The 17,767-nt window shown below is 38.6% G+C and overlaps 1 pseudogene; it reads right to left on the bottom strand.

Annotated features, from left to right (window-relative positions):
• Positions 1 to 617: 617 nt before the first annotated feature.
• On the bottom strand, positions 618 to 1,188 carry LOC127969748 (4-galactosyl-N-acetylglucosaminide 3-alpha-L-fucosyltransferase 9-like; annotated as a pseudogene).
• Positions 1,189 to 17,767: the final 16,579 nt, after the last annotated feature.

Raw genomic sequence — 17,767 nt, 5'->3', positions numbered from 1 at the left:
ATCTTATTATGTTGTACTCTCTCTCTCTCTCTCTCTCTATAAATATATACTCACTAAACAATACAAAAATTATAGAACTTGTCCTCATTCAAGTGTACTATCGTTCCCGTTTCCATTGACACTGCGAACCATGCAGCTTCTTTTTTTAATTATCTTTTAAATATGTATTATATAAAATAGGCTAAAATTAGCACTTCCTTCATTTTTTTATTTCTGTACAGAGAGGTCACGCAGTGAGGTATCGATCATCTACTGGTCACACGACTTCACGTGATGCGAATTCGCAGGTCAGAGTTCACCAAACTTGAACTTTCGAACACAGTGAAATACGAAATTTTTCGCATGAGCATGCGTTTTCGGTCTGACGCATTCGCATGTGTATGAATGGAAGTCAATGGAACGAAAAGTGCAGTGTGACCGCTCCTTCAGGTTGACTTAATATAATAATAACTAACAAGGACATTTTAACACGGGTCTAAAACTAAAATTAAATTAGCTGACAAAATGAACTCTACCCAGGATACATTGTCCCTTTGGAAGTATAAATTCATGGCATTACAGCCTGTATTTTTGCTTTATTTGGTTTAATTTGTTTTCTCTTTTCTATGAGTGTCAGGCTAGTGACTCTGCATCTGAGAAGTCATTGACATGAATGAAGGACTCGGCGTGAGCACATTTTTCATAGTTACTTCTCGGAGGACCCAACACCACAGGGACGGTCCATTTAACTTCTCAGTGATGTAGTTCTTGTGGATGGAGTTCTCAAAGGCAAGATAACATTTGCAGCTAGCCATGTTGGATAGTAGTCCTTATAATCCAGAAACTTTGTGTAAGTCTTCCCAAAGTCACTTGGGTGTATTTTCTGAATTCCTGGTAAAACTTGTTTGTTGTGCTGACACTAGTTGAGGGATTGTTGTTACTTAACCAACACACCAGTTTGTCCTTGTTGGGAATTACAAACTTCTCAGCTGGTTTCTTCCTGACAGTCAAGTGATACCATACAAGAATATCTGCACCGTGTCTGTAGCTGAGAGTGAGATTGAACAGGTTTTCCAGTCCTGCTATCTTTATAGTGTTGGTCAGAGATTCTACATGAAACCAAATCCACTTCTGCATGCACCGCTCAAAACTGACCTCATACATCATCCGTCCAGAGCTACTTACGTGTACAGCTAAAGTCATTATTACATTTTGAATATGGATATATTTCTTACAAAACTCACCGATTCGCTACAGGACACCTTTGTTCACCCTCCCCTGGAGCAGGTGAGGCACTTTTTATTATGGATGGATGCGCTTTATTTCACTTCTTCTGGACTGAAGCACAGCAACATTAAACAGCTTGAAAGGTCAGAACAATTTTTAATATAACTCAGACTGGATTCATCTGAAAGAAGAAGTCATATATGTCTAGGATGGCTTGAAGGTGAGTAGATAATGAGCAAATTTTCATTTTTGGGAGAACTATCTCTGTAACATTTCTTTCTGTGCGTGGCGTCTATGTAACGTTACATGGAGGACAGGTAAAGCTGGTAAAGCTGGTAAAGCTTGTGATTAGCTTTTACCATTTTCAGCATTTTCAGTCTGAACCATTGTGCTCATAAAGCTATAGCCCAGCTAATGAAACTGATGATATTTTTCAGACAGCAGAGAGATTCTGATGAGGATTTCAGAAAAGCAGAACAGTCTGTCAAAGTTACAAAGATACTTTACACTTAAACCCTCTGTGTCTCTGCTGAAAGGAGCACAACCTTGGGTCAGATTCTGATTGATGTACCTATAATAGTATGCAAGACTACCTTTAAATACGCACATCCAATAAGTTGATGAGTGCGTTTCAATTGTTTGGCATGCTGGTGGTTTTCTGTTGCTGGAAGAAAAATCTCTGATTTCTGTAATTCTCATGTTGGTTATCTGTAACTACTGGGTGAAAGGAGTGGCAGGAAGCAAGTGCGAGTAATGAATATTTAATAGAATAAATGACACAGTACATATAGATGAGACACGGATGATACTTGGTTGGAATAAACAGTCCAGGAAGATGCAGGTGAGTGAAGGATTCGAATGGCGGAGATGAGTTGACAGCAGGAGAAGGTGACACAGGAACTGCGGGGAAGCGAGCCGAAGGTAAGTGAAGATGCTGGTGGCGATTTGCGAAGAGTGGACGGGGTTCCAGGTAGACACGGACATCCAATGCAGAAACACACAAGAAAGCAAACATCAGACGAGGTACCTGAAACAATGCTCTCACAAACACAAGATGCTAGACAGCTGTTGCTATGAGTGACAGCTGTTGCTGATGACAATTAGTGGAGACGCCCACAAGAACAATCAGTGCTGATGCATAACACACAGACTTCAACCACATAGTGAAAAACCCTTGGGCTGGATGAGAGAGGCAGACACTGAACGAGTCGCATTGTGATGATTGTAGCCCTTTAATGGTGTGTGTGACCTGCTAAAGTCTCAAAGAGTTGTTTCGTTCCAGCTCAATTGATCACTGTTTTGCCTGCCTTGAAATTTTATTTAGTTTTTGTTCACTTTGGCTGTTGGCTCATGACTATTGTTTGGTCTGTTAATTTTACATGCCAACTAGGCCATTCCTGGCAGTTTTACTCAGTGTAACTTTATAAGGAGGAAATATATTCACCATCACTCACATGTGTATTTCATGCTTGAGGGACTATGTATGAAAATATAAGTTGTTGTTGTTATTTTTTTTTGGGGGGGGGGGGGGTTCATTGTATTAATCTTTTAGTGTTAGATATATTTTTATTTTCTTTGAAAAAAATTTGTGAATTTTTTGTGAATTGTTGGCCTTCCATAAAGTATGTTCATTTACTATACATGAACTAAGGAAAACAGTTTGACACCATGGTATAATGAGCATACTCGCACCCAAAAAATGGAGTGCAGCTGGAAGAAAACAAAACTAGAGGTATTGCGTATTGCTTGGCGGGAAAGTAACCTATCCTACAAAAAAGCATTAAAAACTGCACAGGGGTCAACCTCTCCTCTGAAGCCCGTTGAATATGCATCGACTGAGTGGCACAATCTGCTAAGCTGCTGGTTCTAGAACTTTAAGGTTGTCCATTTGAATCCATGGTGGACATGCACCAAATAGCTCTTGTGGACTGAAGTGAATGTTGCTTCTGCTCCAGATATTGGATGTTATGTGTGTATTGTAGCATAAATTTGTTTTTTGGTCAATCTCATCTGAATTGCTGTTCATCTTTTAACAAGTCAAAAGTCAAAGTCACCTTTATTTATATAGCGCTTTAAACAAAATACATTGCGTCAAAGCAACTGAACAACATTAATTTGGAAAACAGTGTCTCAATAATGCAAAATGATAGTTAAAGGCAGTTCATCATTGAATTCAGTTATGTCATCTCTGTTCAGTTTAAATAGTGTCTGTGCATTCATTTGCAATCAAGTCTGTAGTGCCTTCCAGTAAGTCACTTCAGACGCCTCAGGGGTTTAAATAGATTCTTGGTTTATTTCAGTAAAAAATAAAATGTGATTTAACTGATAAATAATCCATAAGTAAATAAATTGAAAACCATATGCCTGCTGGCGTCCATTCATTTCCAACACCAAGTTCAAACTCCTTTGTCCGCCACTAATTGGCACAGGTGTGCAATTTAACTCATTCTGTTCCAAGGCCTTTCAAGACCACAATATCATAATTCACCAGCAGGGGTCACTAAATTAACTTAAACATAAATATCATATGGCTGGCTCCTATGGCTCCTACACACCGGCCCTCTTATTGCTACCGGCTATATAGGTACAATAATAACTAAACAGAAAACATGGAGCCATACATTATAATATACACAGAAAAGATAAATTTGTCAAATCATCAATAATCAGAATCATTCACACGTATACAATACATAAATGTTTGTTTCAAATAAAAATATCAAATTTTTCAGTTCATTCAACAATATCAGTTCGAATTAAAGTTCATCAATAGTTCTTTTTTAGAGTCCTTCTTGTTCAATATATAATGTAAACAACAAAACATGAGTCCATTATGCCACAAGAGGCATTGTGCATTCAAAGGTCAATTTCAGTGTGTATTTATGTGTATACGCGCATGTGTGCACGTTGCAAGAAATTTCTTGCTCGAATAGTCCTTGGTCCATTGTGCGCTTGTAATGATCAGTACATATAAGTTCTTACAAGGTAAAGTAATCATCACATATACATTGGTCATTCATATCTACATGTCATTTTCCTTCAATAAACAAACCTTTGTAATTGGTCTGTCTATAACACTTGTCTTTGTTTTTAAAGTCAAACTACGAACAATTCCCTTTGAATCTTTCTTTGTGTCAATAACCTTCCCTAACATCCAAGATCCCCTAGGGGCAGTAGGGTCTGCAATTAACACAATGTCACCATTTGCATAGTTTCTTTTCTTTTTAAACCATTTCTGTCTCTCTTGTAGGTTTGGAAGATATTCTCTAACCCATCTTTTCCAAAATATATCAGCTAAGTATTGTATTTGCTTCCATCTACGTCTACTATACGTGTCTGATTTCTGAAATAAGCCAGGTGGTAATGTAGGTTGCCCTTTAAGAAGTAAAAGGTGGTTGGGCGTTAAAGGTTCAAGGTCATTTGGACTATCCGGATTTGTGGTAAGTGGGCGACTATTCATTATGGCTTCTACCTCACAGATGAAAGTGTGAAGAGATTCATCATCTAGAATTTGATCCTTTGTTAGTGATAGAAGTGTTTGTTTGACCTGTTTTATTAACCTCTCCCATACTCCTCCAAAGTGTGAAGCGGCAGGTGGGTTGAAAATCCATTCTATGCCCTTTTGTTGCAGAGCAACTTGGAGTTTGTGGTTTTGGTTCCACTCTTTTATGGCCTTCTTTAGTTCAGAGTCAGCTGATGTCAGGTTAGTTCCATTGTCAGATCTTATTTGACGCACTTGCCCTCGTCTGCATATGAATCTGCGGATTGCATTGATGCATGAATCAGTGTCAAGTGAATTGGCTATTTCCAAATGTATTGCTCGAGTTGTAAAACAGGTAAAGATGACACCATATCTTTTCACTTCACTGCGTCCTCTTTTTACTACAATTGGACCAAAGAAGTCTGCTCCAACAAAGGTAAATGGTGGTAAATCTGGTGTTATTCTTTCTTTTGGCAAGTCTGCCATTTTTTGTTCTCCTAGGTTTGAATGTAAGCGTTTGCAGAACACACACTCAGACCGTATTTTTCTAGCAAGGGAATTTGCTGCTGGAATCCAGTATTGCTGTCGCAGCTTGGCTAACATGTGATTCCTTCCACTGTGGCCAAGTTGTTCATGAATGTGTTTCAACACCAGTTTGGACACATGATGGTGTTTTGGAAGAATCATAGGATGTTTTTGGTCCTCTGGCATAGCCATTTTGCTTAATCTCCCTCCTGTACGAAGTATACCATCTTGCAGAATAGGATCAAGCTTACGAATGTGGCTCTGACGACTGACGTGAGTGTTTTCTTTTTGCAAGGTTTCGATTTCTTCTGGAAATGCCTCCATTTGTGTAAAACGTACGATTGCATTTTCTGCTCTTTTGACATCTTCTAAAGTAATCTGCTGTACATTCATACATTTTTTGACGATTTGCATTTTTCTTTCCATCAGACATTTTTTCTCTGCATTTGAGTTCTTACTTGTGTTGGTAAGTATTTCCTTTCGTTTGTGACTTAGTTGCAAGAGAACGTCCTTTAGCTTAAGTAACCAAGCTACTGCTCTGGTTAGATTGTTCCAATTTGAGTGATAGTGTATGAATGTATGAGTAGGATTTTGTTCTTCCTTTACAATTAAGTTCATGATGAGAACGTCCTTCTTCACTTCCACATCAGCATCCTCATCACCTTCATCACCTTCATGCGTTTGTGTGAAAATGTCGGAATTTGTCCATTCAGATTCATGACATTTGAGGAATTCTGGACCATTTAGCCAAGCCTTTGAATTCAGAAGAGCACTGGCCTTGAGACCACGAGATGCACAATCTGCTGGATTTTGTTTAGTGTTTATGTATCTCCATTGTTTTACCCTGGTAAATTCTCTGATTGTGTTCACTCTATTGGCCACGAATGTTTTAAATCTTTTGTTCTCATTCTGAATGTACTTCAATGTTGATGTACTATCTGTCCAGAAAATGGAGTTCTCAAGAGCAAGTTGTAACTCTGCTTTGATCATTCTATCCATTCTTACCGCAAGAACTGCTGCAGTGAGTTCCATTCTTGGCATTGTAGTATGTTTCAGTGGTGCAACTCGTGATTTCCCCATTATAAATGAGGTGTGCACTTCAAGTTTTGAATTTGTGAGACGAAGGTACGTGACACAGCCATAACCAATTTCAGATGCGTCACTAAAGTGGTGTAGTTGTGCAAATGTTATTGGACCAAAGCTCTTTGGCTTGAGACATCTGTTGACACTGAGCTCCCCAATGCAACTTAGACCTGCCATCCATTCACGCCACATCTCTATGTAGTGGTCTGGTAGGTCTTTGTCCCAGGCGAAATTGAGCTTGCAAAGATCTTGCAGAATGTTCTTAGCAGTGAGGACGAATGGACAGATAAAGCCAAGAGGATCGTATACTGAGGATATGATGGACAGTATTCCTCTTCGAGTATATGGCTGCTGTTTCAGGCTCACTGCGAAAGTGAGTTTGTCTCTTTCTATGTGCCATTGTATGCCAAGAGTTCTTTCTGTAGGAAGATCATTGGATTCCAAGTCAAGGTCTTTGACCTCCTTTGCTCTGGCTGCCTGTGGGATGGACATTAGTACTGTTCTGCTGTTACTTATCCACTTGTGCAAACGAAAGCCTCCCATTGAGCAAGCCTTTTCAAGCTCTTTTAGCAACATCACAGCATCAGTTTCAGTGGGCACTGATTTCAAGCAATCATCTACATAAAAATCTTGCTTAATTGTTTCCACCGTTTCTGGCGAAAAGAGATCTTTGAAATCTTCGGCAGCTTGTCTGAGGGCAAAACTTGCACAACTTGGTGAAGATGTTGCCCCAAATAAATGCACTGTCATTCTGTGTTCTTTCAAAGGTAATCCTGTGTCACCATTTGGCCACCATAGAAAGCGCAAAAAGTCCACATGCTTCTCCATAACTCTTACCTGGTGAAACATGCTTTCCACATCTGCCATAAGGGCGATTGGCTCCTGGCGGAAACGCAACAAGACACCTACCAGATTACTGGTGAGATTTGGACCTTGTATTAATTTGCTATTCAAGGATGTTCCCTGGAAGGATGCAGAGCAATCGAATACAACTCTTAGGGAGCCCTTCTTTGGATGGTGCACTCCATGATGTGGAATGTACCACACCTTTCCACTTTGTGTTTCCAGTTCATCAACTGGCACCGCTTCTGCGTGACCTTTTTCAAGCATTCCTTCTAGAAATGCAGTATACTCTCTATGATATCGTTCATTCTTGTCAAATTTTCTTTTCAGAGACATAACACGTTGCTGTGCCTGTTGGTAGTTGTTTGGCATCATTACGTCATTTTCTTTAAAAGGTAACGGTAAGTAATAATGCCCATTTCTCAGTTCCTTTGAACTTTCCATCATAGACATGAACCTTTTGTCTTCGACTGACATCTCTGATTTCTCCTCAGCTGCAAGTTCTGGAAAATCCTGATGATACTGTTTAATCAACAAGTCATTCAAATCTGCTACAGATATGCGATTAACTACAATACATGAGTGACTTCCTTGCATTTGACATGTTGTTTCTTGCATGAGCCCGTTGACGACCCATCCTAAGGGTGTGTTAACAGCATATGGCCCATTACCTCTACTGTTTATCACCTTCCATGGCTCCATAAGCTTTGCAGCATTTGTGCCTATTAACAACTCAATGTCAGCATCCAATTGTGGAATCTTCACCTCATGTAAGTATTTCCATTTCTCTAGTGATTTTTGTGTTGGTATGTGTCGTTTTGAAACTGGTAATTTTGTTTGAGTATAAACTTCTGGGAGTTTATGATACAGCAGGCCTTCCATATTGCTGACTTCAAGGCCAGAGACTATACTGCTGTGGACACTTTTCTCCTGTCCCATTGTACACAAGAGTATTGTGGTGTTTTTACCAGAGACGTTTAACTTTCTTTTCAGTGAGTCAGTACAAAATGTAGCTGAGCTACCGGGATCCAGAAATGCATGAGTATTTATGACTTTGTCAGAATTTGAGACCTTTACTTTCACTGGCACAATAGCAAGAGTGCACTGTTTTGATTGACCGACCTCCATTAGTTCATCATCTTCTACGGATACCATGGCACTACTCAATGGTTTGTTTCCAGTTACAATGCAGTCATCTTTAATTACATCTTTTACTTTACCAGTATGAATGTGAAGGATAGTTGGATGAGACAGAGAACATGTTTCACATTTCATTCTATTTTTGCATGTTTTGCTAACGTGTCCCTTTGTTAGACAACCAAAGCACATCCCGCTTGTTTTCAGGAATTCTATTTTTTCTCACTATTTGGTTTGGACTTAAACTTTTCACAATTTTCAAATGTGTGATTTCTTTCACAAAATAAGCAAGGTCTTTCAAGGTAACACTTATTTGCATTCCGTTTGTGTTCATTTTGTGACTCGTTCTTTTTTATTTCAGATGCTTGAGCAACTGTAGTGGCAAAGCTGGTCCTCCCACTAGGTTTGGTGATAGGTTTTTGTGGTTTAGGTCTTGACGTTATTTTGCTCTCCATTGAGATGTGGATGTCACCAAATATTGGATCAAGCATTGCTCTGGACTGTCTATCAATAAAGTCTATTAAGTCTTTGAATGTTGCTCTGTGTTTGTTATCTTGCATGCTACACACATTTGCTCGCCATTTATCTCGCAGCTTATATGGGAGTTTAGACACAATGAGTCTTAAATTAGTGGAACTTTCAAGCTCTTTTAATCCATCAATGTCTTGCATTGTATTGTAGCAGCTATGTAAAAATAGAGCATATGATTGCAACCCATTTCCATCCTCTGGTTTGATGGTTGACCAGTTTAAGGCTTTATTCATGTAAGCAGATGCTATTTTATAGCAGTTTCCAAAATGGTATTCGAGCTGCCTTTTAGCTTCATTATATGCAACGGTAGGATCCATATGCATGAAGCTATTGACAAGGTTTCTGGGCTGGTTTCTTGTATACTGTTGTAAGTAATATAGCCTGTCATCCATATTTGTAGTTTTACTCTCAACACATTGCTCAAATGCTTTGATGAATGTCCTATATTGAAGAACATCACCATCGAATATGGGAATTTCTCTATCTGGCAGAAGAGAAAGTGTTTGTTGTTTCACTAACATTTCAGTGATTTGAGTTTGATTTTTTAAAATATCAGTGACGTTTTTGTCATAGCCATTTGGGTGAATCGCTCTTTCTATTGGCACTGAAACGCTCAAGTTTACATTTTGTTGTGCACCTAAAGTTTGCCTAGGGTCACTTCGAGGGGCTGATCCTTCTCTCTTGGATTTCATTGGTCTTTGTGCTGTTGCAGGGAGGTTATATTCGGTCGGTGTACCGTATTTATATTCGCCCGTCACTGAACGTTGTTCTTCAGCTTCCCTGAATACTTTAACCCTTGCCTCTGCGGCAGCCAGTTCGGAATCTATGACCATTTTCTCTCTTCGTGCCTTTAATTTTGCAATAATATTTGCTTCTTCAATATCAAGGTCAAGTTTATTATTCAAAGCCTGTGCCTTTGCTCTAATAGCCGCGCATTCTGCTTCAGCCTTTAGATGCGTGAGAGATTCTCGTGATGCGCCACTGAGAGCGCTTGTCGCTTTGCAGCTATGCGTGACACTGTGCGCTACTTGAGATGCGCTATCTTGGGGCTTAACAGTACCAATATCGTCCTGCTCGTCTTTCTCATTATCATCATCTTGATCAACCTCGAGCCAGTTCGTGACATCATCTAAGAAGCTTTTGAAAAGGTGATATTTGGGTTGGTACCAGTCTAAATCATCAGCCTCCTTTTCATATTCATCTTTTATTAATTGTTGTACAGTTGCTTGTAAACTAATAAACTCAGCAAAAAATCCATCAAACGAGTTAACTTGTCTCCTGACAGTTTCTTTGTCCTGTCCTGCTTCAATAAGACTGTTAATTTCATTTCGTTTGCGTGTTAAAACACCAAGCTTTCCCCTTCGTTTTGCAATTAACTTAAACAGTTGTTTTTCTTCAGACGAATCCTGCTCTACAGTCTCTTCGTCAGACATTTTTCAAGGATCAACTCCAAAGTTCAACACATCAATGAGATCAATTTATGTTTATGGTGTAAACACGTTGGCTCATGTTCAAAGTCATTGTAAGAGCTCAGCGGCCCGGTCCAATTCAGCGGTTTACTCACAAACTTTAGAGAACGCTGCTCCCAGTCTTTCAAGTATTCCTAGAAGTCCTTGAATCAAACTTTCCAATAGCAGAGGTTTTCAACTATATAGTGCCTTCCAGTAAGTCACTTCAGACGCCTCAGGGGTTTCAATAGATTCTTGGTTTATTTCAGTAAAAAATAAAATGTGATTTAACTGATAAATAATCCATAAGTAAATAAATTGAAAACCATATGCCTGCTGGCGTCCATTCATTTCCAACACCAAGTTCAAACTCCTTTGTCCGCCACTAATTGGCACAGGTGTGCAATTTAACTCATTCTGTTCCAAGGCCTTTCAAGACCACAATATCATAATTCACCAGCAGGGGTCACTAAATTAACTTAAACATAAATATCATATGGCTGGCTCCTATGGCTCCTACAAAGTCAATGATATTGCCGTGTTGCAAGGTTAATTTTTTAACGAATATGTGCAATTTGCTTGTTGGTAATAAACATTTAAACTGTTATCCATTGTATTTTATGTTGTTGGGTATCACAAAACGGAATATAATACGAAAAAGTAGGTACTATCTTACAGCGGTCTCCTTTCCCCCACAATGCATTGCATCACGTCACGTTGGGGAGAGAATTTACCAAAGCCGCCTTGAGAGCATTGAGAGTGACTAGAGAGACGTGAGTATTCAGATAGCGCAGAATGCAGATTATAGATAAATACATATATATAGATAGATAGGTAGACTAGATACAGTATGTAGATAGATAGACAGACAAATAGATAGAGAGATAGCGACCCAAACGCACTCACTTCCCTACAGCACAAGCTTTCTAACGCAGTTTACATGGGATGGCACCCACACAAGCTCCTGTCAAACACAGCGACACACACGCGGCTACGTTTGCAACAACATTTTCATCGGAGGACGAGATAAACGCTTAGAAACGTCCATATATCTAGCATGATGCCTTTTATTTCTAGATGACAAAGACAAAATTTTCCAGTTCTACGACACTATGACAAAGGTTACAGGTACTTCTCTGAACTAACGTCATGATCACTGCCACTAGATATAAAGAAAACATTTATTTTTCAATGACAGTAATAAATAAATAAAATTATATATATATATGTGTGTGTGTGTGTGTGTGTGTGTGTCGTAATTGAGCAATGCTGCTCGTAAGCTAGCTCCAGTCCTCATTGCTGCGATGCTAAATGATAGCAACTCACCAGGACACTTCACCAACTCATTCTCCTCGGACCAAGCATAGGCTTTGACGGACATCAGTTCTTGGCAATTCCCCATTTTACACAGCTGCGGGCCATCATACATGTTTGCTCTCGCTACCTCTTCCTCATGCCAGTCAGTCGCTATAGTTCTGATGCTGCGCGTGTTCCAGGCAGGTTTTTGAGCTCGTAATCACTATTTCATATCACTACTAACGACTTTGTACCTTTACAGGCAAGTTACGCCAAACTTTCTGAGCGCAAGGAATTGTAACTAGATTATTTATTTTATTGCAACGTTGCATTGACCTAAAATCGTTTTTTCAACGTGTACTAATTGCATAAACACTGCATCTGCAGGCAGTATTATTCATATGGGCTGTCATCGTTGTTTCGCGTGCTGTGTGACCTCAGAACTCGGAGAACATCGATCTAGTATGAGACACGAGTTCACAGGTGGGAAGTCACGGATTTGATTGCCATTCCAGTGGACTTTCAAGGGTTTAAGGTTGGAAAAACACGGTTTACGGGTTGCCTGGAACGCTGCATCATACTAGACTGAGGCTACCTTTCCTCGACTTCTCCCCAACATGACGTCATCACCGAGTTGCGTAAAAAAACCGTTAATACCAAAAACTTAAAAAATAGGTCTTTAAGACCATTTTTGAGACATTTTAAAAATGATATACATATCTTGAGTGATTTATGTACCCATTAATCGAAAGTGGTGTTTAACCTGCAACATGGCCTTTAATGTGTGTGTGTGTGTTTGTTTGTTTTGGAAATCAAATCGTATAGTATAGTTAAAACATAATGTAATGTATATTAATTACCATAATATTAATATAACATCTTACGCTATGCAATTACAATATGACATCTTACATTAAAACATTATAGGCCTGACAAAAGAAGTGGCTAAAATCGACATTAAAATAAAGCCTACTTTTGGATTGTAATCGTCTGAGTAGCCTGTTCTAAGTAATTTTAGTTAGTTAAAATTATAATAAAACAACCATATAAAATGAAAAATAACAGATAAATAAGTACTTGTAGGTCTACATCTCAGCACAATCTTCAAAAAATTATTAAAAGTGATTCAAATAGGCACAGATGCACACATATGCATTAACGCACATTTACCATTTTTTTTCCATCTATCTTCTTTGTTTCCTTCTATCTACATCAAACCGAATAATAACCCATTCAACAGAGCTAATATATAAGCCAAGGAACCATACTGTAAGTATACAATATACTATATCCCCTCAAGTCATTTTCGTATCCATTCAATATATTCATTTTATATAGTCTTTTAAAATTGCTCAATGTTCTACATGATTTCATCTTTTCACGTAAAACATTTAACCATATAATATTCCAATGTATAAAGAATTATGAGCTAGGTGTTAAATCATGTAGTTTGGGCTTATAAATCATAGTCAAAAACACTTGAATAGAAATGGTTTTCTTTGTTTCACATTAGATTATGTAGTATAGGTCAGGATCTATGTAGTATAGGACCAGGATGAAAGGGATCACATTCATCTTCACGCGTATCCTATATTTGTAAATAAATAAAGGAATAACGTTAACCGTGATTGACATTGAGATGAGTTTTTTTTTCTTCCATTGCATGTATAATTTCATGATAATTTCCTCATCCCCCATTAATATAGATTGCCCGTTACCCATACTTCATTATTTAATGAAGTAAATAATTATTTAAAGTTCATGGTACAATGTTACTTCATATGTAGTGAATACTTCATACTGCCCACATAGCGAATTATTTCCAATTCCTCAAAACCTTGTTGAACAATTTTGTCCCGTGTCTTTTATGGACTCTCTATGGGCTTCTCCATTGACTTTATGCCTCCACGTCCCCCCGATAGCCTCATAGACAGTAAAAGATTGTCTGCGAGCTTCTCCTCCTGTCCATACGGTAATTTCTCTACTGTGCAACGGAGAGTCGCAGGTTATGACGCAATCATTAGCCTACTTTTACAAAAACTGCTTCTACAGGGCCATAACATAAGATACAAGGTAATGGGGCCTTTTATACATTTTCATGTTTCTTTAGAAATAATGAATGGACAAATGGAGTCTTTAAACGCCTCAGATGTAAAGTTATTCGCTGACGTCAAAATGAATGGGAGTCAATGGAGCGCTAACAGCAGGTGGGGGTCCGCTAATCAATGTATTAGCCCGGGGAAGCTTCAATAAATTATGAAACCCCCCCCCACCCCCCCCCCCCCCCCCCCGATAGACCAGAACGATGAACTAATCGATTCACTTTCCGGCTCAGACTGCATTGACTGACACAGGTGAATTACACTAGCAGAACAGAACCTATAGAATATTGCACAAGCGCGACTTAACGAATCACACCCCTGAGACGACTCGTTCTTCCTGAGTCACATTAAAGATTCGTTCAAAATCACTACACGACACATCACTACTGCGCCCAGACAGACAAGACACAACTGGAATAAACAAGGATTAACATGGGTACATTTGTTAACATTTTTCTGAATAAAATTGAGAGCTGTAGACCTTCTTTAACATATAATATCTCATTTTCTTTGTTTTTATTGAAAGATACTTTAAAGAGTAACCAAGAAAATCTAGGGTTCTGTTTTGTTTGTTTTTAATTTGGGGTCACTGAGTTGGCTGAAAACCTCTTCTGTACTAAGCAGAGTCTATTTGATAGTTCTGGGGGACAGTTTCAGTGGAGGAGTTTATAATGAGGTATAGCAACATATATAGGCTAATTTAAAAGTGACTTTTATTCACATAAACAATTTTTTGTATTACCTGTACAGACTTTATCTCTTATTGACAGAAATGTAGGCTATACAATCTAAAGTTACAATTTAACTAAAGACAAATGATAAAAATGCAATGTCTGATATGAAGAGTTTAGCCATTTGTATCGTGATGAAACTGAGGAAAGTGCACCTCTCTGTCCAGCCTAATACCTTAAATCAGCATTAAGAAAACAAATAAGGAATATTTATCATTTCTTTTGCTCTTCAGTTTCACAAAGAAGTCTGAAGAGGAAGAGACTGAAGATGGCTCAAATGAGGTAATAAACCATAACATTCTTCATTCTAGTATACATATATTAGTTCCCTCTAAATGTTAAAGTACCAAATTCAACAAGGTGGCTGTAGCATCCTCAACCCCACGCCTGGCCCTGTAAGCAAACTGGCCCTGTAAGCAAAATTTAGCTCTGCTGGATGATTCTTTTTAGCCACTGGGATAACTGTAGAGGATTTCCATAATCTCGGCACCTTCTGTTGAGTATAAAAAAAAATAGATCCCAATTGCTCTGCACAAGAAATAAGCAACTGACCTTCAATATTATTAGGGCCAGAGCTTTTCCTAGCTTTTAGATGTTTAAACGTGTTAATACCATCCTGTTTTTCAAATGGGATAGGTCTATTACCAATTAATTTATGTTTTTGTTCACAGAAAATATTTTCAAAATCATGAGTATCAAACCTTACAAAAAATTAATTGAAAGCTTGAGCAAGCTGAAAATCATCTCTATACCCTTCCAATACTATATTAAAATATCTTTTAAGCTTTGTCCCAACTATGGTTTTCATGCCATCCACTTCAAATCCCACTGATGTCCAATTAGACAAGCACCACAAACTCCAGAAAAACCACACAAGCGACAGAAAAAATCTGATTCCTCTAGTCACAAATAATACCTAGAATATCAAAATCAGCTGCGGGCGGCAGATCCTTTTCCTATTTGGTGCCTAAATCTAGATTAAAAGAGCCATCTCTTTAACCTGGCTTACACATAACATACTAATATGCTTTTAATATCCAAATCCGTTAAAGGATTTTTAGGCTGCATTAATTAGATCCAGTCTGTGTCCAGATCAGAGGGTCACTGCAGTCACCCGGATCCAGTACGTATCCAGACCAGATGGTGGATCAGCACCTAGAAAGGACCTCTACATCCCTGAAAGACAGCGGAGACCAGGACAACTAGAGCCCCAGATACAGATCCCCTGTAAAGACCTTGTCTCAGAGGATCACCAGGACAAGACCACAGGAAACAGATGATTCTTCTGCACAATCTGACTTTGCTGCAGCCTGGAATTGAACTACTGGTTTCGTCTGGTCAGAGGAGAACTGACCCCCCAACTGAGCCTGGTTTCTCCCAAGGTTTTTTTTCTCCATTCTGTCACCGATGGAGTTTTGGTTCCTCGCCACTGTCTCCAAATAAAGGTGACTTGACTTGACAAACAAACCGAGCAGCTGTGACTGAGCAAGTATGTGTTTTCTCTTTTAATGTGAAATTATGATAGTTTGATTTAGCATGCTCACACAAATTAATACATTTATGTAAACATATTTATTTTAATCGTAAATCATATAAAATATCTATGTTTAAGACTTAAGTTTTTATGTAAGGAAACAAACATCAGTTGCTGTTAAGTTTGTTTTACGGTATAGTTTTCATAAATTTTACCCTCACAAGTGACATGCTGTGGTTGTGTGACGTTTGCTTCAAAGAGGAGTATTAAGGGAAGGTTTTAAAGAGCCAGTAAGATGAAAATTCTAATCTTCCTATCACTGTTTATAAGTCCTGTACAATAGGTTTAAATCCATGCAAGGTTAAAAAACATTGTCATTTTGTCAAAATATCATTTTAAAATTACCTCAATTCTCAGAGGTTTCTAAACGGTTCGCGCGAAGCTGTTCAAAAGATTCAGTTTCCTTAAACCCCACCTTTCGGTAGCATACTGTGTTCTGATTGGTCAACTAACATAGTCAGGTTTGATTGGTTGTTCTGCACACAACTTCACGGTAAACAATGCGTTTTTTGGGGTGAATTATGTCTTATTCCTCTCATCGCGAAGCAAACAGTAAAATAAAAAAACTTAAAGAACAGTCTCGCTGCTTCGCGTGCTTCAGTTTGAATTTGAATAGCGCGTTCAGCACGGGGGCGTGGTCACATTAGATATAATGAAGGGAGACATGAAAAACAGACATCGTGTTGTTTTCATATGGATTACTTTATCACAGAATATCTGTTTTCAGCAGCACTTGTTTAGTTTTAAAATAGACATGTCAAGCTTTCTATAGATATCTCTCTCATGTCTCTTCGTTGAGTATTCACGGAGTTAAACTTCATTTTAATGACTTGTTTGTAAATGAAGATCAGAGCACACAAAGGCTGTAAACAGCGCACCTTGTTTGTTATCTTTATTTTATAAGTGCACAAAGTTTTGTTGTTATTATGTCTTTATCTAAAAAAAAAATAGACCCTTTACAGATTCAATTGATGTATTGCTCTTATCTCTACGATTAAAACTGAAAGTGTAATTTAAGTTCTTTTTCGGGGTTATCAGGGGAAAATGACTCATAATGCGTATACGCGTTAATCGACTCCAGTGCCAGCGCGACATACTGATAAGACGCTCGGGAGAAAACAAACACATAACTTCATAATCATACTTAAAGGTTGTGATTCGGAGATGCTTGTTGAGTCTGTGTGGGGGGGGGGCAGGTCAGAGGTCAGTTTCTCTCAAGACGGTAGGCGGAGATTATTATGCAAACTGTTCCTAGTGACGTACATAGAGATGGGCAAAAGATTTGTAATCTGTAACGACTCGTTTCAGCGATTCAGAGTCGACTCCTTACTTAGCCAATAACTTTATAAATCGTGTACCTTTTGGTTTAATTACTTTGCACATTGTTTACACTGATGGACAGCTACATCATACACTGTAATACAGGTAATTTTTGATTTCCCATCTGTGTGGTTCTTAAAAGTAGCGCTGGGCCAACAGTGAAAATACAGCTTGATTTTGGGCTCGTGTCTTGAGGGGTCGAGGCTATGGGCCCAGCACGGCTCGTTTTTAGCCCTGGCACACATTTGCCCGAAAGTGGAAAAGACGTTACTCGGCGCTTCTGTACCTTTAGGAATTCCAAATGGCCCTTTTGTTATTTAAGATAGGTTTGAGTTGGGCTGGGTATCGAGTTCGATACTTTTTAGGCACCGACCAAATTGCCTTGATACTATTGAGTATCGAAAAAATGTCTTTCCATTCGGTACCAAATTTCGATACCTAAGGGTTTAATCTTGTCATCATCAGTGAGCCAATAAGCATGTAGCATGTTTGACATGCCCAAATCAAAAACACTATTTTACACAGATTAT

Source organism: Carassius gibelio, chromosome A4, assembly GCF_023724105.1.
Source record: "Carassius gibelio isolate Cgi1373 ecotype wild population from Czech Republic chromosome A4, carGib1.2-hapl.c, whole genome shotgun sequence".
Taxonomy (NCBI): Eukaryota; Metazoa; Chordata; class Actinopteri; order Cypriniformes; family Cyprinidae; genus Carassius; species Carassius gibelio.
This window is presented reverse-complemented; position numbering and strand designations above follow the sequence as displayed.